The sequence below is a fragment of the Pongo abelii genome, chromosome 5, assembly GCF_028885655.2.
Source record: "Pongo abelii isolate AG06213 chromosome 5, NHGRI_mPonAbe1-v2.0_pri, whole genome shotgun sequence".
NCBI lineage: Eukaryota > Metazoa > Chordata > Mammalia > Primates > Hominidae > Pongo > Pongo abelii.
The window spans coordinates 123,865,542-123,889,422 of record NC_071990.2 but is presented as its reverse complement, the minus strand read 5'-3'; the positions used below and the strand labels follow the sequence as shown (position 1 = coordinate 123,889,422).

The 23,881-nt window shown below is 37.8% G+C and overlaps 1 protein-coding gene across 1 annotated transcript in view; it reads right to left on the bottom strand.

The window, feature by feature from the left end:
* The window catches only part of PKIB (cAMP-dependent protein kinase inhibitor beta), a 236,566-nt gene extending 213,512 nt beyond the window's left edge, over positions 1-23,054 (bottom strand). Inside the window, exons 1-2 of the mRNA XM_063724971.1 lie at positions 21,648-23,054; positions 21,337-21,459 (exon numbers count right to left, since the gene is read on the bottom strand). The gene's annotated coding sequence lies outside the window, so the exon portion shown is untranslated. The remainder of the gene's footprint in view (positions 1-21,336; positions 21,460-21,647) is intronic.
* Positions 23,055-23,881: the final 827 nt, after the last annotated feature.

The following is a 23,881-nucleotide window of genomic DNA, read 5'->3' as shown; positions in this document are numbered from 1 at the left end:
GCTGCAGAATTCATCTCCAAAATATCTAGAATTTACTATATTCAGTATGTATATAAAGAAAATATGTTTGACACATGATGTGGTTTAGCTCTGTGTCCCCAACCAAACATCATGTGGAATTGTAATCCCCACATGTTGAGGAAGGGCCTAGTGGGAGGTGATTGAATCATGGGGGCAGACTTTCCCCTTTCTGTTCTTGTGATAGTGAATGAGTCTCACAAGATCTGATTATTTAAAAGTGTGTAGCACTTCTCCCTTCACTATGTCTCTCTTCTGTTCTGCCAAATGAAGATTGTGCCTGTTTCCCCTTTGCCTTCTTCTATGATTGTAAATTTTCTGAGTCCTCCCCAGCCATGCCTCCTGCACAGACTGCAGAACTGTGACTCAATTAAACCCCTTTTCTCCATAAACTATCCAGGCTCAGGTATGTTTTTATAGTGGCATAAAAACAGACTACTATAGAAAATTGGTACCAGAGAAGTAAGGCATTGCTATAAAGATACCTGAAAATGTGGAAGCAACTTTGGAAGTAGGTAATGGGCAGAAATTGCAACAGTTTGGAGAGCTCAGAAGACAGAAAGATGAGGGAAAGTTTGGAACTTCTAGAGACCTGTTAATTTTTTTGGACCACAATGCTGAGAGTGATATAGACATTCCAGATGTAAATTAGCTGGGCGTGGTGGTGCAGGCCTGTAATCCCAGCTACTTGGGAGGCTGAGGCAGGAGAATCACTTGAACTTGGGAGGCAGAGGTTGCAGTGAGCCAAGATTGTGCCATTGCACTCCAGCCTGGGAAACAAGAGCAAAACTCTGTCTTGAAAAAAATAAAATTAAATTAAAAAAAAACAAACAAACATGTGGCCTGGCTGCTTCTAAAAGCCTATGCTTATTTGCATAAACAAAGAAATGAACTGAAACTAGAACTTATCACAAAAGTTTGGAATATTTGCAGCATGACTATGCAGTAGAGGAGAAAAATCCATTTTCTGAGGAAGAATTCAAGGCTGCAGAAGAGCTGAATGTTAATAGCCAAGACAATGAGGAAATTGCCTTCAGCGCATTTCAGAGACCTTCCTGGTAGCCCCTTCCATCACAGGCCTGGAGGCCTAGGAGGGAAAAATGGTTTCATGGGCCAGACTCAGGGCCCCACTGCTCTATGCAGCCTCAGGACATGGCACCCTGCATCCCAGGCATTCCAGCTCCAGCCACAGCTAAAAGGGGCCAAAGTAATGCTCGAGCCATTGTTTCAAATACCTTAAGCCCCAAGCCTTGGTGGTTTCCATGTGGTGTTGGCCTGAGGGTGCACAGAAGGCAAGAGTTGAGGTTTGGAAGCCTCTTCCTAGATATCAGAGGATGTATAGAAACACTTGGATGTCCAGGTAGAAGTCTGCTGCAGTGGCAGAGCCATCATAGAGAACCTCCACTAGGGCCTGTAGCCCCTTTGTTTTGGCCAATTTCTCCCTTTTGGAATGAGAGCATTTACCCAATGCCTGTACCCCCACTGTATATTGGAAGTAACTAACTTGATTTTGATATTACAGGTTCATAGGCAGAAAGGACTTGCTTTGTCTCAAATAAGACTTTGGAGTTGGACTTTTAAGTTAATGTTGGAATGAGTTAAGACTTTAGGGGACTGTTGGGAAGGCATGATTATGTTCTGGAATGTGAGAAGGACATGAGATCTGGGAGAAGCTGGGGGCAGAATGATACAGTTTGACTCTTGGTCCCCACTCAAATCTCATATCAAATTGTAATCCCCACATGTTGGGAGAGGGTCCTGGTGGGGGGTAATTGAATCATGGGGGCAGACTTCCTCTTGCTGTTCTTGCGGTAGTGAATGAGTTCTCACAAAATCTGGTTGTTTAAAAGTATGTAGTGCTTCCGCCTTTGCTCTCTCCTGCTTTACTATATGAAGACTGTGCCTGCTTCCCCTTCACCTTCTGCCATGACTGTAAATTTCCTGAGTCTTCCCCAGCCATGCCTCCTGTGCAGCTTGTAGAACTGTGAGTTAATTAAGCCTCTTTTCTCCATGGATTACCTAGTCTCAGATATGCCCTTATAGCAGTGTAGAACAAACTAATACAACATATAACTCATGCAAAATAAATTTCTCCATATCTAAGAAAATGCAATGCCTACTTGTTCTCTAGGAATTGGCCATATCTAGGATTCTATGCTTGTCAGTAGGGGTAAGTTCTTAATCCTCTGGAGCAGCCAGAAAAATTCTAAAGACAATCCTGGACAGCATTGTTTGTGTAAACTAGCTGCACAGCATACAGGTTTATATTTAGCATTATTGGAAATGACTCAAAGGAAATTATTTTTTTGTGCTGTGTAAATGTAATGCAAACAAAAATTTATCTATAGAAAAGTGTTAGAATGTAGAAGCAATCTTCTCTTCCCTTCCTCAGTGTTACAATTCTATTTTATTAATACCTACTGAGCATTTAGTATATACTGGATACTTAATATAAAAAAAAGAATGTGATATAATCTCTACCACTTAGAAATTCAGATCCTGTTGGGGACTATTTTTCCCACTATTTTTAATATCTCACTGGGTAGCCAATGACATCAATGCTGAATAGATTAAAGATGCTGATTTTATGCTGAACAGTTTCATAGAAATAGCACTGAATCCATAGATTTCTCTGGGAAGTATGGCCATTTTAATAATATTGATTCTTCCAATCCATGGGCATGTAATATGTTTTCATTTGTCTGTCTCATTTATAACTTATTTCAGCAGTGTTTCATAGTTTTCCTTGTAGATATCATTCATGTCTTTTGTTGGATGTATTCTTAGGTATTTTATTTTTATGTGGCTATTGTAAATGGAATTGCATTCTTGAGTTGGATCTCCACTTAAATGTTATTGCTACTGATTTTTGTACATAAATTTTGTATCCTGAAACTTTACTGAAGTCACTTTTCAGTTCTAGGAGGCTTTTGGTGAAGTCTTTAGGGTTTTCTAGGTATAGAATTAGATCATCAGCAAAAAGAGGTGAAATTTGGCTTCTTCTTTTCCTATTTGGATGCCTTTTATTTCATTCTCTTCCTTCACATCTCTGGCTAGGACTTCCAGTACTATGTTGAATAGGAGTGGTGTGAGTGGACATCCTTGTCTTGTTCCGTTTCTTAAGGAAAATGCTTCCAGCTTTTGTCCATTCAGTATGATGTTGGCTATGGTTTCTCATAAATGGCTCTCAATATTTTGATATATGTTTCTTCGATGACTAGTTTGTTGAGTGTTCTTTTCATGAAGGGATGCTGGATTTTATCAAGAGATTTTTTCTGTGTCTATTGAGACAATCATATGGTTTTTGTTTTTAATTCTGTTTATGTGGCAAATCAGATTTATTAATTTGCATACGTTCAACCAACCCTGACTGCTACGAATAAAACCTACTTGATGTGGTGAATAAATTTTGATGTGGTGCTGGGTTTGGTTTACTAGTATTTTATTACGAATTTTTCTGCCTATATTCATTAGGGATATTGACATGAAGTTTGTTTTTGGTTGTTTCTTTGACAGATTTCAATATCAGAGTGACGCTGGCTTTGTACAACGTGTTAGAGAAGAGTCCCTATTCCTCAATTTTTTGGAATAGTTTTAGTAGGATTGGTACCAACTCTTCTTTGTATGTCTGGTAGAATTAGGCTGTGAATCCATCTGATCCAGGGTTCTTTTTGGTTGGTAGGTTTTTAAATTACTGATTCAGTTTTAGAATTTGATATGGGTCAGTTCAGGCTTTCAATTTCTTCCTCATTCAGTCTTGGGAGATTGTGTGTTTCCAGACATTTATTCATTTCCTCTAGATTTTCTAATTTGTATACATAGAGGTGTTTATAATAGTCTCTGAGGATCTTTTGTATTTCCATAAGATCAGTTCTAATGTTGCCTTTGGCATTTCTGATTCAGCTTATTTGAATCTTCTCTCACTTCTCTGTTAATCTAGCTAGTGGTCATCAATCTTGTTTATTCGTTTAAAGAACTCACTTTACATTTCATTGATCCCTTGTATGGATTTTTGCCTCTTGGTTTCATTCAGTTCTCCTCTGATTTTAGTTATTTCTTTTCTTCTACTGGCTTTGTAGTTTGTTCTTGTTTTTCTAGTTTCTCGAGACGTGATGTTAGCTCATTACTTTGAAATCCTTCTAAACTCTTGATGTAGGCATTAATGCTATAAACTTTCCTCTTAACATTGCTTTTGCTGCATCCCAGAGATTTTGGTATGTTGTGTCTGTTTTATTTCAAAAAAATATTTTATTCCTGCCTTAATTTTGTTGTTTATCCAAAAGTCATTTGATATGGTTTGGCTGTGTCCACACCCAGATCTCATCTTGAATGGTAACTCCCACAATTCCCACATGTCATGGGAGGAACCTGGTGAGTGGTGATTGAATTATGAGGGCAGGTCTTTCCTGCACTGTCCTCCTGATAGTGAATGAGTCTCACGAGATCTATTGGTTTTAAAAATGGAACTTTCCCTGCTCAAGCTCTCTTCCCTTGTCCACCACCATATGAGGTGTGCTGTACACCTTCTACCATGATTGTGAGGCCTCCCAAGTCACATGGAACTGTAAGTCCAATACACCTTTCTTTTGTAAATTGCCTAGTCTCAGTTATGTCTTTATCAGCAGCATAAAAACAGACTAATACAGCATTCAAGAGCAAGTTATTTCATTTCCATGTAATTGGGTGGTTTTGAGAGAATTTCTTGGTAGTGATTTGTATTATCATTCCACTGTGGCCCAAAAGTATGGTTGGTATTATTTTGATTTTTTAAATTTATTAATATTTGCTTTATGGCTGAGCATGGGGTCGATCTGAGAGTATGTTTCATGTGCAGATATGAAGAAAGTATATTCTGTGGTTGGTTGATGGGTAGAGTGTCCTGTAGATGCCTATTATGTCCAGTTGGTCAAGTGTTGAATTTAAGCCCAGACTTTATTAGTTTTCTTCCTCTATGATCTGTCTAATGCCATCAGTGGAATGGTAAAGTCCCCCACTATAATTGTGTGGCTGTCTAAGTCTTTTCATAGGTCTAGAAGTACTTATTTTATTAATCTGGGTGCTCCATTGTTGAGTATGTATATATTTAGGATAGTTAAGTCTTCTTGTTCAATTAAACCCTTTATCATTATGTAGTGCCTTTCTTTGTCTTTTTTTATTGTTGATGTTTTAAAGTCTATTTTGTCTAAGAATAATGACCCCTGATCTCTTTTAGTTTTCCACTTACATGATAGATCTTTCTTCAACCCTTTGAGACCATGGGTGTCATTACATGTGGGCTGAGTCTCTTGAAGACAGCAGATGAATGGGTCTTGCTTTTCTATCCAACTTGCCGCTCTTTGCCCTCTAAGTAGGGTGTGAATACCATTTATATTCATGGCTAATATTATAATGTGAAGTTTTGATTCTATCATAAAGTTGTTAGCTGGTTGCTTTGTAGTTGCTATTGTGTAGTTGTTGTATACTTAAGTGTGATTTTATGGTAGTAGGTATTGTTTTTTGTTTCCATGTTTAGACTTCCTGAATAATCTTTTGTAAGGCTGGTCTAGAGGTAACAAATTCCCCTAGTGATTTCTTGTCTGAACAAGATTTTATTTATCCTTCATTTATGAAGCTTAGTTTGGCAGGATATAAAATTCTTGACTGGAATTTCTTTTCTTTGAGAATGCTGAAAATAGGCTCCCAATCTCTTCAAGCTTGAAAGGTTTCTGCTGAAAGGTCTGCTTTTAGCCTGATGGGGTTTCCTTTGCATGTAATCTAACCTTTTTCTCTAGCTATCTTTCAAGTTTTTTCTTTAGCATTGACTTTAGGCAGTCTGGTGACTATATCCTTTAATAACATTCATTTTGTATAGTATCTGGAAAGTATTCTCTGAATTTCTTGCATCTGGATATAAGAAATCTCTAGCAAGATTAGGAAAATTTTCTTGAATTATTCTCTTAAATATATTTTTCAGGTTTACTTTGTATCCTTATCTTTTAGGAATGCCAATAATTTATAGACTTGGTCACTTTACGTAATCTCATATTTCTTGGAGACTGCTCATTTTTTGAATTTTTAAAAATTTTTGTCTGACTGGATTAGTTTAAAAGAATAGTTTTCAAGCTCTAAAATCTTCTCTTCTCCTTGGTTTAGTCTATTGATAAAACTTTCAATTGTATTTTAGAATTTCTTAAGCAATTTTTTAATTCCAGGAGCTCTGATTGATTTCTTTTTAGAAGATTTACCTTTTCCTTAGTTTCCTGGATTACTTTAAAGTTTATTTGTGTTGATTTTAAATCTTGTGTTGGATTTCATCAAGTTTCCTTGACATCTATGCTTTGAATTCTTTAACTGTCATTTCTGAGTTTCCATTTTGGTTAGGGACCATTTCTGAAAAGAATGATTCTTTGGTGGTGTTGCACCATTCAGATTTTTCATGGTGCCAGACTTCTTATACTAGTTCCTTCAAATCTGGAGATAAATGTGTTGGGTAGGGCCTTTTGGCTTTACTTCTATAGCCCTTTGCACTTCTGTCACTTCAGATTTTATATTGTGCCATGTGGTTTGACCTACAGGCCAGTAGACAGCACTTGCAGGTAAGAGCACTGTGGCACAAGCAGGTAGTTGTGTACCTGATCTTTCTTTACCATGAGGTGCTTTCTGTTGTCTTGGGTGAAGGACTGGACAGTGAAGTACCTGGTGCCCTGAGCTTTCCATGGGGCTTGGGGGACACAGCTGGGTTGAGCTGGAGCCCCAAGCTTGCCTATGAATACAGAGATGGCAAGTGTAAACACAAGCTCTGACAAGGGTGACTAGGAGGATCATCTGGGGAAATGAGTCTCCATGTGGGGGAGAGGCTGCAGCAGCTGGACCACTCTGGACCACAATGTGGTTGAAAGCCATGGGAAACACCTGTTTCACCACTCTCTGTGGAAGTGGTTTCAGGGTATAATCTTGTCACCCAACCTGATACATATAGCTTCCTGGCTCTCCTGTTCTCCAATGTGAGAGTACTTCTGCTTCTTGTAAAGGGGTGGCTCCACCTTTGGACTCATGCAAGTGGTAGTTGGTTGTGGTGGTATTGGCTGATTTGGTCAGCTTGACCTCAGACACTGGGGGAATCAGCCAGATGCCAGCTGACTTGGAATGCGGTAGGTAGTTTCCCCAGTTCCCAGGCCCCAGATGGCCCACTAGATAGCACATATGACTCCTGAAGGGCCCGGACTAGGGTTGGGCTAGCCCAGAAGTCAAGTGCTGGCTGTGATGGGGAGGGGTGGCCTGGTCCCTAGATCACCAACCAAACTCTCAGGCAGGGGCAGATGGAACACTTAAGTGGTACAGGATCTGAGGGGATATTACAGGCCTGTGGGGGTTGGGTTTTCAGAAGGGCTCTGGACCACAGGTGAAATGTTCAGGTGGGGGCAGGGCAGCTGTGCTATGGGCCTTCCACCGAGGAAGGCAGGACACCCTCAGTTGCAGCAGTAAAGACTGTAGGGCATGTGATACACTTGCAATTCCCTCCCACCCAAGAGGGTGGACTTTGCTGTTGGCGGCATGCAGAGGTGCTAAACCTTGTCTATTACCTCTGAGAGTTGTGGCTCAGAAGAATGAGGAGCTGTCATCAACCAAAATGTTTGGATTGGGGGCAGGGCCACTGTGCTGGGAGCCCAAGCTGTAGATCCTGCCTGGCAGGAAATAGCAGGGCAGTCTGGCCACTCCTCAGCACTGTGGCTGCATCCTCTAGCAGGGCTATAACTGTTGACACCAAGGGATCCAAGGCCTGTGGGGCTTCACATGGGCTTAAACAGTGCCTGTGCAAAGACTCCAGGTGGCTCTCTGTATTGGCCTGGAGGAGTGAAGGTGTCAGGGAAGTTCTCCCATGCCCAGGATTGCAAGGTTCCTGGAGGAAGTATGGATCCTCTGGGGACACTCATTCACTCATCATTTCTCCACATTAGGGGGCTTCCGCTGGCTCCACACCAGTTCTGAGTAGGAGGCTGCCTGGCTTCACTTCTGTTTGTTCTTTTTGGTTCCTGTCGCTTCTTTGGTGAATCCAGAAATGATCCCTTTGATGACCCACTTGAAGAGCAAGTGTTTACTCTCTACCTTGTTTCTCTGTGTGAGAGTGAATTAACCTAAGTACACTAGCTGCTTCTAAGTCCGCCATCTTCAAGATTTTCTTAAAGGCAATTTTTTTTTCCCATTATTTTTCAACACCTGTTCTGGAACCACAAAATTAGTAAAACTTGCTGCTCATCTTCCAGTATTTCCCAAGGGGGTATTTTTGGCATTTTGTTGAGACAATTCTCTTTAGTATAAAACTGTCTCATGTTTTAAACCCTTGCCCCATAGCACTCTTCAGTTATTGTGACAACAAAAACAGCCCTACATACTTCTGAACACCTGCCAGGAAGAGGTTCCATATTGTACCATTGGCCCAATGCCTATTGTTTTAGAAGAGGGTAAATAGAAGTCCAGAAAAATTAGATGGCTCAATTAAGGTCTCAGAGCTAGCAACTTCCAAACTAGCAAGCAGATTTTTCTTACTATTCCAAAGATTAAATGAAAGTTTTTTAATGCCATAGCATTCCTTTCGAGTTTTCTGAACTTTTGGTGTTTGGATTTAATTTGAATTAATCAAGCATGTTCTCAAATAAGAAAGTTCAAGGTCTGTGTGGAATTAACTTGGCCATATATAAAGTGGGATTTAGTAATTGATTTTAAATTACTAATAGGTTTTTCAAAATTTTCATTTGATATTAACATGGGCACATATGTCTCATGACTCTTAAGGACAACTTAATAAAATAGTTAAATATTTAAAGCAAGCAATAAAGCAAGCAGAGAGGATGGGAAAAGATCCCATTTCTTTCCAGAAGAGCCACAGTAGATAAATGACTGCAAGAACAGGATTAGTGGGAACAATGTGGTACCTGGCTGTGGTCCAGAATTCAATATAACTAGAGTGAAGGTACAGAGAGGAAGACCAAGGTTAAGTCGGCAAAGACTGGACTAGCTAGACCACCCCTCATGTAAAGATAATTAAAGAAATTTCAGGCCTAGGAATTTTGCATACTACCAAAGCAGAAAATATTTTAGAAAACTCCTTGGAGTTCACAGGGTCATGGAAGAAAACAAAATATACTCTCAGACAAAAGGTACTACTTATGAGGCACTACCTATATCAAAGTTATAGAACAATAAACATTTATATGCTGAAAAGCACAGCTTCAGATATGCATAATAAAATGAAATCTGTTAGAAACATGAAGAAATTGAGGAAAATCACACAATTTTTCATAGAAGATTTCAACACATCATATATGTTTGGGCTGTTATAACAACATATCATAAATTGTGTATCTTATAAACAACAGAAATTTAATTCTCACATTTCTGGAGGCTAAGAAGTCTAAGATCAAGGTGCCAGCAGATTCAGTGTCTGATAAGGACTCACTTTCTGGTTCACAGATGGTGTCTTCTAGCTGTGTCCTCACATGGTGAAAGGGACGAAGCAGCTCTCTGGAGCCAATTTATAAGAGCACTGATCTCATTCACCTCCCAAACGTCCTAACTCCTAACATAGTAACATTGGCGATTAAGTTTCAACATGTAAATTTGCAGGGAGGACACACATATTCAGACCATAGCATCATGCTTTGACAGTTCAAAGGGATTTCTTTTTAAAAACTCAGAAAATATTGGAAAGTCTAAAATTAACCTAATTAATGAAGTTGAGTTTAGATAGACAATAGATAACTTGTAATAGAAAATATATCCTTTTCAATAATTCATGAAAGAGAAATTAATTATCTACTGGGACACAAAACCTTATGCCAGAGTAGAAGTAATAAAAGTCATATCTTCTGACTAAAATGTAATAAAACTGTAATTTAATGACAATGGCTTAAACAAAAAGGCTTGCCTTTGTGGAAATGGAAAACATGTTCTTAAATAATTATTGGGTTAAAAGGAAACCAAAGCTTCCAGTAAAGAATATTGAGAAAATTAAAAAAAATAAAAACTCTTTCTCTTAAGATATATATAAGATATGATAAAGCTATACTGGGGCAAACTCATAACCTCTTATGCTTAAATTACTTTACAGAAAAATATAAAAAGAACAAATGCTTCAATAAAATAAAACATAAAATGTTAGAGTTATAAAAATAATAAGTCAAACTGGAAACTGAGAGGAAAATGCAGTTTGATCACTAAAAGCAAAAACTGGTTCTTTGGGGAAAAATTTTCTTTGAAAGAATGTCTCTTAAGTCCATTACTCTGGTCTAGAAATTAGTGGAAAAGCAATATAAATATATATCTGGAAACATTACTGAGGCTATCGTTAGTCCCATATTGTTCCCTGAGTGCTTAATGTTATCAGTGATTTAGAGCCCGAAGTAATCATAGGTCGTAGATCCAAAAGGCACACATTCCCTAAGAAGCGCATGACTTCCCTATAACCTGAATTCTACTTGCTTTTCCTCTGCTCAGTTTTTGTCCCATGAACACTACCCAGGAACAACCAGAGATTCTCTCAATATGCTTATAATCAATTTTTCTTAAGCCATAACTCCTCCTTCTGTGTTTAGCATGAATAGATAAATATATTTCTCTCTCTAAAATCAGTATCCTTTCAACTGACATGTTCTCATACCTCTCCCTCACTGTTCTGGTGACCCTCTGCTGCCCCCTCTTGGTTCTAGGCTACCCTCTCAAGCGCTGAGATGTGTGGCTTAAGCCTCTGAATAAAACCTCCAAGTGTTTTTGAAATATCTGCGTAACTAATCCACAATTGGTGAGTCTTAGCTTTTAGTAATGTAGTGGAATCACAAAGGGCTTTCAGTACTCATAATTCTAACATATAACTAAAGAAAATTTGCCGACTGTAAAAACAACATATTTATTTTTACCGAATAGCTTCAGAAATTCAGCTCAAATCTTTCTAGATTAACCTTAGTTTCTAGATAAAAACAAGGTACAGAAATAATGAATGTTCCCAATAATGCAGTGATTCTTGACATTTTTGAGTCATAAATGGCCGTGAAATCAGATCAAAACTATAACTCAGAGGAGTGTGTATTCAAAGGCTATGCACTAGGACACTGAAATGTGCTTCCACAACCTATTTTCAAGAAACGACTTGTTGCACCAGTAGTGAGGAGTGCTATCTGCAGACATCTTTCAGCTGTTCACTTTTCAGGAAGACTTGGTTTGCCCAAGGCCACATGTCCTTTCTAGAGGCCTACGTTAATGACTAATTTTCACAGTAGGTAGCTAGCTAGGCATGAGCAGGGGAGGAGACGGCTCCCCCAACTCCAACAGGAATGTCAGGTGACCATCAGGTGATGGTCAGGCAGTTGTCACACTGCCTCTCTAAAATCATAGTAGATGCTTCCCAAAAAGATCTCAGGAATTGGGTGAGTGAGCTCAAGCATGCACATTAAGAGGCAAAATGGTGGAGTTTAACTGGTATATGACCTTCCCGAAGCATTCCACCGGTAAAGAGAAGAATGCCTCAAGTGAGCATGCGTATAACTCCAGTAACACACTGTGCATGAGAACAGGCAGCCCCAAGTGCAGAATAAAGAGATAAGGGACGCAAGACCATGGAAGTATGTCAAGATATAAAACCCCAGGTCAAAAGGTCAAACCCCACACTTGTCCTTCAAGTGGCCTGCTTGGGCCTCTTCCTAGTGTACTTTTCTTCCTGCTGTAAAGCTTTTTAATAAACTTTCACTTCTGCTCTAAAACTTGTCTCAGTCTCTTCTTCTCCCTTATGCCCCTCAAATTTTTTCTTCTGAGGAGGCAGGAATTGAGGTTGCTGCAGACCAGTATAGATTCACTGCCACTAACATAATCACTGATGGGTGATCTTAGCCCCATTCAGGCAACTCTAAAGGGTCATTCTAGTTCTAGAGCTTCCCCATGGATTCAGCTGAGGCTAAAGCTGGGCTGTATCACAGCACAACTTCTTCCTCTGCCTACTTGTATTAGGCCATTTTTGCTAGCTATAAAGAAATAGCTGAGACTGAGGAATTTATAAATAAAAGAGGTTGAATTGGCTTATGGTTCTGCAGGCTGTACACGAAGCATAGTGCTGTCATCTTCTGGTGAGGCACTCGGGAAGCTTACAATCATGGTGGAAGACAAAGGGTAGCCCATATGTCACATGATGAGAATGGGAGCAAGAAAGAGAGAAGGGAGAGGTCCCAGATTCAAAACAACCAGATCTCTGTGTGAACTGAGAGGAAACTCAATCATCACCAAGAGGATGGTGCTAAACCACTCATGAGGGACCTTTCTCCATGATCCAATCACCTCCTGCCAGTCCCCACCTCCAACATTTGGAATCATATTTCAACATAAGATTTGGAAGAGGTGAACATCCAAACCATAATACTACTACTGTTTTCTTTCCCTCCCTGCCAGTTGTATTGATCTCTTTGGTAAGGGCACACCTTAATAAACATCCTCACGCTAAACTTCATCTCAGAGTCTCCTTCCTGAAGAAGCCAACATGTGACAACTACAAACATAACTACATAAAGCAGCACTTTTTCTTTCTCCTGGAAATTATTCAAAAGCTACAAGAAGATGCTTTTATAAATTTGAAAAACATTTTTGGAGGACTTAGACACAATTTGAATGACTCTACACATCAGCATTTTCCCTTTTTCTTGGAAATTATTCAAAAGCTACAAGAAGCTTTCATAAGTTTGCAAACTATTTTTGAAGAACTTGGATGCATATTTAACTCCCAGACTCCATTTTATATCAAACACTATCAAAAGCAGATGACATTTTTTTGTATACACAGAAAGGGCAGTGAAAACAAGAATCCTGGTGATAAATCTCAAGAGCAGGGACCCACTGAAAAATATATCTCAAAAAGCACCAGCAAAATATACTTCCTGAAAGTGTGGGTACACTGTGAAGCCAAAAAGCAATATTCCTTTTTTGTGACCCTTAGTACAAAGACTGAATGGATTGAGTTGTCATGTCTTTCTTCTTAAGAAGGCCTGGGGCTATAAAAAGAATTATACAGAAAAATCATATTTACAAGAAGTAACATGACTCTGTAACAGGAAAGGAGAAAGCTTTTGCTCTATGAAAATTAGTTAGCCAGAAACTTTATCTTTCCTTCATATCCCAAAAGAAACCTCTTACAAATGGCCAGTCCAGGAAAGCCTAACTCATTCAATGATGAGTAGTATTTTAAAAGGAGAGAATCCATTTTTAAATTACTATTTTGGCCAGGCTCATGCCTGTAATCACAGCACTTTGGGAGGCTAAGGCAGCTGAATCACTTGAGGTCAGGAGTTCAAGACCAGCCTTGCCAGCATGGCAAAACCCCGTTTCTATTAAAAATACAAAAATTAGCTGGGTGTGGTGGCAGGTGCCTGTAATCCCAGCTACTCAGGAGGCTGAAGCAGGAGAATAAATTGAACCTGGAGGCAGAGGTTGAAGTGAGCTGAGACTGTACCACTGCACTCCAGCCTGGTTAACGGAGCAAGACTTTTCTAAAAAAAAATAATAACAATAATAATAATAATAAATAAAATACTATTATTTTATTTTATTTTATTATTACTATACTTTAAGTTTTAGGGTACATGTGCACAATGTGCAGGTTAGTTACATATGTATACATGTGCCATGCTGGTGTGCTGCTCCCATTAACTGGTCATTTAGCATTAGGTATATCTCCTAAAGCTATCCCTCCCCCCTCCCCCTACCCCACAACAGTCCCCAGACTGTGATGTTCTCCTTCCTGTGTCCATGTGTTCTCATTGTTCAATTCCCACCTATGAGTGAGAATATGCAGTGTTTGGTTTTTTGTTCTTGCGACAGTTTACTGAGAATGATGATTTCCAATTTCATCCATGTCCCTACAAAGGACATGAACTCATCATTTTTTACGGCTACATAGTATTCCATGATGTATATGTGCCACATTTTCTTAATCCAGTCTATCATTGTTGGACATTTGGGTTGGTTCCAAGTCTTTGCTATTGTGAATAGTGCCGCAATAAACATACATGTGCATGTGTCTTTATAGCAGCATGATTTATAGTCCTTTGGGTATATACCCAGTACTGGGATGGCTGGGTCAAATGGTATTTCTACTTCTAGATCCCTGAGGAATCGCCACACTGACTTCCACAAGGGTTGAACTAGTTCACAGTCCCACCAACAGTGTAAAAGTGTTCCTATTTCTCCACATCCTCTCCAGCACCTGTTGTTTCCTGACTTTTTAATGACTGCCATTCTAACTGGTGTGAGATGGTATCTCATTGTGGTTTTGATTTGCATTTCTCTGATGGCCAGTGATGGTGAGCATTTTTTCATGTGTTTTTTGGCTGCATAAATACTATTTTTAAAAGTCTCTTCTTTTTCTCCCTTCTTTAAAAAAATCTATTAATTCCTTTTACTTCCTGTCCTTTGAGGCAGCTAACACAAGTAAAAACTTTAGGACCAAGGAAACTATTGGGGCTACTGAGGTGGGCAGGGCCTAGAAGGCAACTTTCTGGGTTAGGAGTTTGATTATATACAGGAGGAAAAAGCAAATAAGTGAATAAATTGAGAATAATGAGAACCAAGTTTCTCATTATTGGATAAAGGAGTTACAAATATGAAAAGCCAATGGCCAGAATGATCCCTGTGGTATTATGTTTCAGTTGGAGTTATCACTGGGAACACACAATTTCTTAGATAGACAGACAGATAGACAGATAGATACAGAAGTAGATACAAATGTTTGTGTATGTGAGTGACAGACATTTTCTACCTCTGCCTGGTGGGAAAGCCTAGAAGCGATTAATCCCAGAAGCAGTGAGCAGACGTAGTGCTCCAATGTTGGTTTCTAAGTATCATTCTTCTGTAATGTAGAACAAGAGCTCCTTGGAGAAATGAAAGAATAATATAAACTGGTTTGAGAACAGCCTGGGCAACATGGCAAAACCCCATTTCTACAAAAAAAAAAATACTAAAATTAGTTGGCCATAATGGTATGCCTGCTGTCCCAACTACTCTGGAAGCTGAGGCAGGAGAATCACCTGAGCCCAGGGACGGAGTGGCTGCAGTGAACCATGATGGCACCACTGTACTCCAGCCTGGGCAACACAGTGAGACCCTGGAAGATCTTGTGCCAGAAAAGAAGAGCTCAAACAAAAGAATATGAAGGGAAAAACTAAAAGACAGGATTCAGCTTCTAGGTGGGGGGTTTCCCCGTTTGCCAAATACGTAGCAAATAGAGCAACAAGATAAATAATTATAACAGTAGACTATAAACTCATTAAATAAACAGAAATCTATAAGGAGATGTGTGTTTGTGTGTGTACATACGTGCGTGTGTGTGTATATATATGAATATATATATATGAAAGAAAAAGCTATTACTTCTAGCCAAATGCAAATTAAATGTAGAAAGAATGATGAAATGAGAAAATTACAATTTGGTAGCCATAATAAGAACATATTGAGATAAGAACCTTGGATGGATGCTGAAATGAATAGGTAAATAATTACTGAGGAACAAGATATTTACAGTCTAAAAACATATCCCTCCAAAATACTTACTAAAGAGAGAAACAGAAACTTTACAATTGAGAAACCTGGAAGATATCACTTTAAACGAGTGATAAATGTGTTATCATCAGTAATGGGACAAATCATCACCATATGTTTACTGATGCAGTATTAATACAATGAGAAGAACACAGCATAGCTTCTCTCATATCCCTGTCCTGAATCCCTAAGCTGTGACTTAGTTCATTCAGGCTGCTATAACCAAAAACCTTAAATTGGGTAGTGTATAAACAACAGAAATTTGTTTCTCACATTTCTGGAGGTTGGGAAGTCTATGATCAAAGTGTTAATAGAGTTGGTGTCTGGTGAGGGTCTGCTTCCAGTCAAGACTAAAGGGTCATCCAGAGCTTCCCCATGGAGTCAGCTGATGCTACAGTTGGGCCTGTCTCAAAACACAATAAAACGGCACCTTCTTGCTGTGTCTTCACATGGTAGAAGAGCTAGTTAGCTCTCTGGAGTCTCTTTTATAAGAGCATAAATCCCAATCATGAAGGCTCTCCCCTAACAACCTCATCACCTCCCAAAAGGCCCCACCTTCTAATACCATCACACTGGTGATTAGGTTTCAATGTATGAATTTTGGGGGGTGAACACAAACATGAATATTCAGAACGTAACAAGCTGAATCTAATCACAAAGAAATATCAGATGAATCCAAACATAAGAGGTATGATACAATTTAACTAACTTTCATTCTTCAAAAAAATAAGAAGGTCATGAAAGAAAAGACTGAATATGGGTTCTGGATTGCCAGATAATCAAGAGACATGACAACTAAAGGCAACACATAATCCTCTATTGGACCCTGGACCAGATAAACTATTTATTTTTTGTTATAAAATATATCACTGGGACAATTGGCAAAATGTGAGATGCTCAATGTATAGAAAGAAGCATTTTACCTATTAATTTTCTGATTTTGGTACATTGTGGTTATGCAGTAAAATGCTTTTACGTTTGAAGAAATACATATTTATGTAGTTACCTGAAATACAGCATCATGTCTACAACTTATTTTTAATTGATTCAGAAAATAGTAGTTACATAGATAGATAGATAGAGAGACAGCAAGTGTGGCAAAAGGTTAACATTTGGGGGACTGGGATAAAGAGTAGATGAAATTCTTCATACTATTATAACTTTTCTGCAAATCTAGAGTTATTTCAACTAAGATGTTTTAAAACACAGTACTTTTAAAAAGCAAAAGTAAAATTACATGAAAAATGTCATGGTGCAGATTAAAACTGTGATCAAATACTCTGCCATAAAATTAAAAATGTATTAATAAAATTCGCTCTAACTAGAATACCGTAAAGCAGAAATGTTAGAACTTGAGGAAGAAATGGTAAGACAATAAAAGGAGATACATAACATTAGTAGAAAAACTAGAAAGAAACAAGAAATAAAGAAAAAAAATCATACACACAAAAAACTGATATGAGAAATGAAATTAGAAGGAACATAATGGAAGTTAGATACTATTGGAACATAGAGGATGAAACTTATAAATGAAAATATATAACAGAAATAAAATGCATTAAACATGAAATAATAAATATAGAAGATGAGGGTGGATCAAGCAACTATGGTTGGAATCCTCAAAAAAGAAGCCAAAACAAGAGAACAAATAATTGCATAATATTTTTAAATGCCATACTTATTACTCTGAAAGAAAGATAACAATAATTGAATTGAGACTGGTTTAGGGGGAATAAAATGATTGGAGGACTTTTTATTATCTGAAACAACCAGAAATGATGAAACTGGACTCAAGACTTTTTCAATTTCTGCAGAAAGAAGCTGGCTCACAAGTTTAATAGAGACAGTGATGGATTTAAAAGAAAAAAAGTTTATTTTTAAGTTTGGCTATTCAATTTATCAGCTACATTTGTTTTTATTTTTATTTTAGAGTCAGGGGGTAATGTGGAGGTTACATGGGTATATTTTGTGATGAATTAGCCACATTTGTGTATGTGTCTATGAATACGTTATTTCTAGAAAGAAACAATCAACTGGCACCAGAAATTTCTCCTAAGAAGAGACATATGTTGTAAATTTGGGACAAAAAAATAGAAGAGAGACAATTTTTGGTGACAATTACTTCCATGCAAAAAGACAAAAGGCAAGATATACAGCAATAATCCAAAAGTTACAGTGAATCCAACCATGCTACCAAAGCACAGTCATTGCTAATTCATGATAAAGACTTCAACAGATGCAACATTCAATCCTCAGGCACTCGACTGCTAATGATTTCTGCCACCATCCTTCAAGTCATTAGCCCAAACTTCATCTTCCGCTTTAACACTGCCTTTGATGGCTCTGCTGTTAAACTAGCCATCCTTACTAGATTCTACTCTCTTCTAGTTTTGAATTGGAAATGTGTTAACCACTTTCCTTTGTTATTAAATGTGATTTTTGTTTACCATGTGTGCTTCCCTTAGATCCTGATTTCTGTATTCCAGTAACACATGACTGATGCTATCCTGAGGCCTAATTATCCCAGAAAATTTAATGTTTTTACCACTGATGCATCTTTTACCTAAAGAATGATGCCACTTTGATACATTAGTTTGTTCTAATATTTTAACCTAAACCTTCAAAATAAATACTTTATAGATGACTAGCTCTTCTATTTTCAGTGAGATTCTAATTTTCCTTTGAGAAATTATTTCAATGTATAAATACTTAGGCCTCTTATTTATATCTCATGTAATAGATTAATTGAGTTTTTCCATTTTGTCTCATTTTATTCTCAGTAAAAATACAGACCACCTAGCTACCACATTCCAGGAAAAAAAAAAAAAGAATATTTTTGTTAAAAGAAAAACTTCACCTGAATTAAATTTAAAGGAGTTTAATTGAGCAAGGCACGATTCACAAACCAGGCAGCCTCCAGAATCACAGCAGATTCAGAGACTCTAGAGCAGCCACATGGTGGAAGAAGATTTATAGGCCAAAAAAAGGGAAGTGAAGTACAGAAATTGGAAGTGAGGTACAGAAACAACTAGATTGATTACAGCTCAGCATTTGCCTTATTTGAACACAATTTGAACACTAGGCAGTGTATGAGTGGTTGAACTTCTGCTGCTAGGATTGGCCAAGACTCATCTATTGTTTCTGGCGCATACTCCTAAGTTAGGTTTTCAATCTTGTCTACCTATTAAGTTAGGCTGCAGTTCATCCACAAGGACTCAAATATAGACGTATGGAGTCCTTCTCAGACTATATTTAGTTTGTCTTAACATTTTAATAGTGTTTTCCTAAATGATGATCCATGGGATGTGATATGTTGTTTTGTTTCAGGGTTTGAGATCATACACATTTAAGAAACATTGGATTAAACAATATTAAATAATTTTATTTATGGCAGTATTTGTCAAAGTCTTAAAAAAGTAATGAGTGCTGTGAATATCTGATAAGGAAAATAGCAAACCTACTGAAAATGATTCCTTCACTTTGGGACTGCCCCTTTTTATTTCAGGATTCTTCTTTTTATAAGAATAAATAATTCCTCTTACTATAACAGTTCTTCACAGAATACATCTTCCAAAAATTAAGTCATATTTATTCCTTGCAATTGTCCTTGTTCCAAGAGTTGATGAAAATGATTCTCAGTTAAGATGTAAAGTGGCCTCTGATTTCTAAGGCAAAATCCCACTTTTCAAAACAAGTACATAAACCAAGCATATGAAATTATTTTATACAGTTTGGTTGGTGTTCATGTAATTTTCTTCACATTAGCTTTTAGATACTTGATAAAGGCGTTTTTGACCTTAGAATAGTATTTAAAAGTATATGAGTATATTTACTGCAAAAGTGTTTTTTTTTTCTTTTTTCTTTTTTTTTCTTTATTTACTGCAAGAGTGTTGTGTGGAAAATATGGAAGGCACAAGCAAATGCATTAATTCATTCAATTGTTTACCAAGCCCCTTCTCCATGTCAAGCACTAGGTTAGGTGATGGCAGTTAAAACTCTACAAATTAATCTGGCCTCTGCCCTCAAAGACCTTCACGTACAGATGTATTCTATCCTAGCTATGGTAGGGTGGCAGAATATGCCACAGCAAACTTTTCCACTTTGGCACAAGGATTACTTTGAGCTGAAGGCAATTGAGAAGAAAAAGATACAAGAAAAGCTCTCTGTTCTTCTGTCGTCTAAAAGCAAGACATAAATTTACAAAGTTGTTCCCCGCTTTCTACAAGGAAGGACAAAACTTAATTACCAGAGACAGCTTTAGACCCTTACAGCCTGCAGACAGAATCAGAGGACTGTATATAACAAACTTTGCAAACTAGCCTTTATTTACCTAGTTTCCCATATATTTGCCTTCCCACAATCTGCCACTCCTAGAGACTCTTGCCATTTTTCTAAAAATTGTTTCTTTGCTGAAATCCTATATAAGTCCAAGTTCTAACCAAACCTTTGAGTTACTCATCTCTGGATATATGTTACATGCACAATGCATATGTTAATAAACTTTTGGGTTTTTTTTTTTCCCTCATTTTTCTGCCTTTTGTCGATTTAATTTAGAGGACTCTAACCAGAAAACCTAGGAGTATATTAGGAAAGAATTTTTCATCTTCTATATGCATACACTAAATTTGTCTGAGGCATTATGATATGTGGCAGATAATTGCAAAAATCATTTCTGTTTTCAGTAGCATTCATTCTAATGTATTCAGGGGATGTTTCAACTTGTAATGAAGGATTATTACTCTCCCATAATCAAAAATTGATATAAATTAATGTATTTATAGTTGTTTAAATTACTTCCATCAGATTTTCATCAAATGTTCTTTATGCTGTATACTGAAACTTTTTGTCTGGTTTAAATTTAAAAATGAGGAAGCTACACCAGAAAAAGAGATAACTTACTAAAAATGTAAAAATGTAAACAAATAATTCTTTTAAAAAAATAGTCTCCGCGTTCTGGTTTATTATGAAAATTTTAAATAAATTGATATGATTAAGACAAGCAGGCTGGTTGAGTCCCTATTTTAAGATGGTCTAAAGGAAACGATAAAGCCCCTCACTCAAACACTAGCTTATTTAACTTTCAGCCAATCAGTGACAAGAGACCCAAGAAACTTAACAGCAAGCTCCTATTTCAGGGGGGTAGGGATTTCCCCAGAGCCTTGCACGTGCAGTTGGACTTAAAATCCAACCTAAAGTGGCCGGGCACAGTGGCTCACACCTGTAATCCCAGCACACTGGGAGACTGAGGCAGGCAGATCACGAGGTCAGGAGTTCGAGACCAGCCTGACCAACTTGGTGAAACCCCATCTCTAATAAAAATACAAAAATTAGCCGGGTGTGGTGGCGCATGCCTATAATCCCAGCTACTCAGGAGGGTGAGGCAGGAGAATCACTTGAACCCGGGAGGCGGAGGTTGCAGTGAGCTGAGATTGCACCACTGCACTCCAGCCTGGGTGACAGAGCAAGACTCCGTCTCAAAAAAAAAAAAAAAAAATCCAACCTACAGTTACCTCTTCTTCATTTTAATGCTAAAATTCACACACAAGGGTGGAGATTTTAAATGCTAATGCTACATGCAATGTATGGAGAAGCATGTTGAGCTACTGTGCAAGCACTAGAAAAAGCTGTCCTATATATGCCCTAATATAATCTTTCCCTATGAAAAGAGCCTATTAAATTAACCCACACACTACCCTCAGGGAACAGCCAACTTTTTCCTTTCTCAGTGCTAGCTCCCTTGTGCATAAGCTGGAATAAAATTAAACTTACCTTTGCTGGCCGGGCGCGGTGCCTCACGCCTGTAATCCCAGCACTTTGGGTGGCCGAGGCGGGCGGATCACGAGGTCAAGAGATCGAGACCATCCTGGCTAACACGGTGAAACCCCGTCTCTACTAAAAATACAAAAAATTAGCCGGGCGAGGTGGCGGGCGCCTGTAGTCCCAGCTACTCGGGAGGCTGAGGCAGGAGAATGGCGTGAACCCCGGGGGGCGGAGCCCGCAGTGAGCCGAGATCACGCCACTGCATTCCAGCCTGGGCGACAGCGAGACGCCGTCTCAAAAAAAAAAAAAAAAAAACTTACCTTTGCTGCTGTGTTCTGTGATGTCTCTTGATTTCAATATTGTGAGATTACAAAAACCCTGGGTGTTGATAACATAATTAGTATATTTTTGACACAGTTAACTACAGGTAAAATAGGAAGCCAAAGCAATATTTTAAAAAAATTTGAACTAATTTCTGACTTCAGAAAAGTTGCAAACACTGTACAAAAATTTTCTAAATATCTTTCACCTCTATTCACCAAATATTCAAATTTTATCTTGTTTACTTTACACAATGTGTGTGTATGTACACACACACACACACACACACACACACTGTTTTGTAAACCGTTTGAGAATAAATTTCCAACATGATCCTTTTTACTCCCATATACTACAATGTACATTTCCAAAAATATAATACTTTTCTACATAACCACATTATAACAATCAAAAACAGAAAATCAGTTTTGATATGATACTGCTTTGTAATTCACAAACCCCATTCAAATTTTGCTAATTGTCTCAATAATGTTCTTTACAGCAGTAACAGTATTTATTATTATTGTTATTTCTGCTCCAGTATCTAATCCATGACTACATGTGGCATTTAGTTGTCAAGTCTCTGTTTTCCTTTAATCTGGGCAGTTTCTTAGTCCTTTTCTTTCATGACCTAGACATTTTGAAGAGTACAGGCCATTTATGTTGCATAATGTCCCTTAATTTGGGTTTGTCTGATATTTCTTCACGATTTATTCCCGTTTATATGTTTTTGGCAAAAATGCCTCAGGAGTGATAGTGCTCACTCCTCAGTGCATTACATCAGAAGACACATGAAACCTATTTGTTCTATTACTGGTGATGTTAAAACTTTGATCTTTTGGATAAGGTGTCTGTCAGGTTTTCCACTGAAAAGCTTTCTTTTTAATTTTTTGTGGGCTTTTCTGTACACTTATATAATCATGGGCTTGATTTGATGCAAGGAGCTTGACTAAGTGATGTCTTAAGATTTACTCAATTTAACTTCATTTTATGATATTTCTACATTAAGTTTTTCAAAAAGAACACCATAAGATTATTTTTGTATCTCTGATTTTGTGGTATGTACAATATCACTTTATAATCAACACATATGCATGTCTATGATTAGTAATGATGTGGATTTTAGTTATCACTGTGAAAATGAAAGCACACCTACTAAGCTTTAGAGAGTAACCTTTAAATTTAACAGAAAAGTATTTGTACAGTAAGAAACGGAGATGAACACCACAACCCACTAAAAATTGTTTGAAAAAAAATTCTTTGAAATATAAGGCAGGCATAGCCATCAAACTGGATCAAAGGGAAGAGATAGAAATGGAGTAAATACTCTAGGCATATATATAGAACATGACATTTTTCTAGGATCACTATTACTACATTTTCAAAAAATTTATTCCCTTTGGATTAAGTAAATAACTTGCATAGAAAAAAGTACCTGAAGCTTCATTTAAATAATTTGTAGTTGTTCTTTATTATTACTAACATTAAAATATTACATATGTATGCATTGATTACTCAAATATGCATAAAATCAGAATTGAAAATCAAAATAGTGCATTCGTTATTGGATATACTAAGTGTAGGTTAGCATTTTTATTAAAAAATTTGACTATGGGCCACGCGTGGTGGCTCAAGCCTGTAATCCCAGCACTTTGGGAGGCTGAGGCAGGTGGATCATGAGGTCAGGAGATCGAGACCATCCCGGCTAACATGGTGAAACCCCGTCTCTACTAAAAATACAAAAAACTAGACGGGCGTGGTGGCGGGCGCCTGTAGTCCCAGCTACTCGGGAGGCTGAGGCAGGAGAATGGCGTGAAGCTGTGAGGCGGAGCTTGCGGTTAGCCGAGATCGCGCCACTGCACTCCAGCCTGGGTGAGAGAGCAAGACTCCATCTCAAGAAAAAAAAAAAATTGACTATGGTTGCCAGTACAAATCAAATAGAACTAACTTCACTTATTTCTATAAATATACTCATTGTTTTCTTTAATCTTTTTTTTAACTTTTTATTATTTTTTCTATATACCTTTAAGCTCTGTTGGACCTTTTCACTGTTTATTCATGCCATGGGAAGCTCTTACAGTCAATACTGGCACTGGCATTGTAGACAGTGAAAAGCAAGAAACAGTACATGCTTTGAGAGAATGTGTCAAGTCTATCTATATACAAAAGAACTTAAAACTTTTGAGATTGCTAGTAGAATATTCACGGCAATTTTGAGTGTCTGTGATGTTGG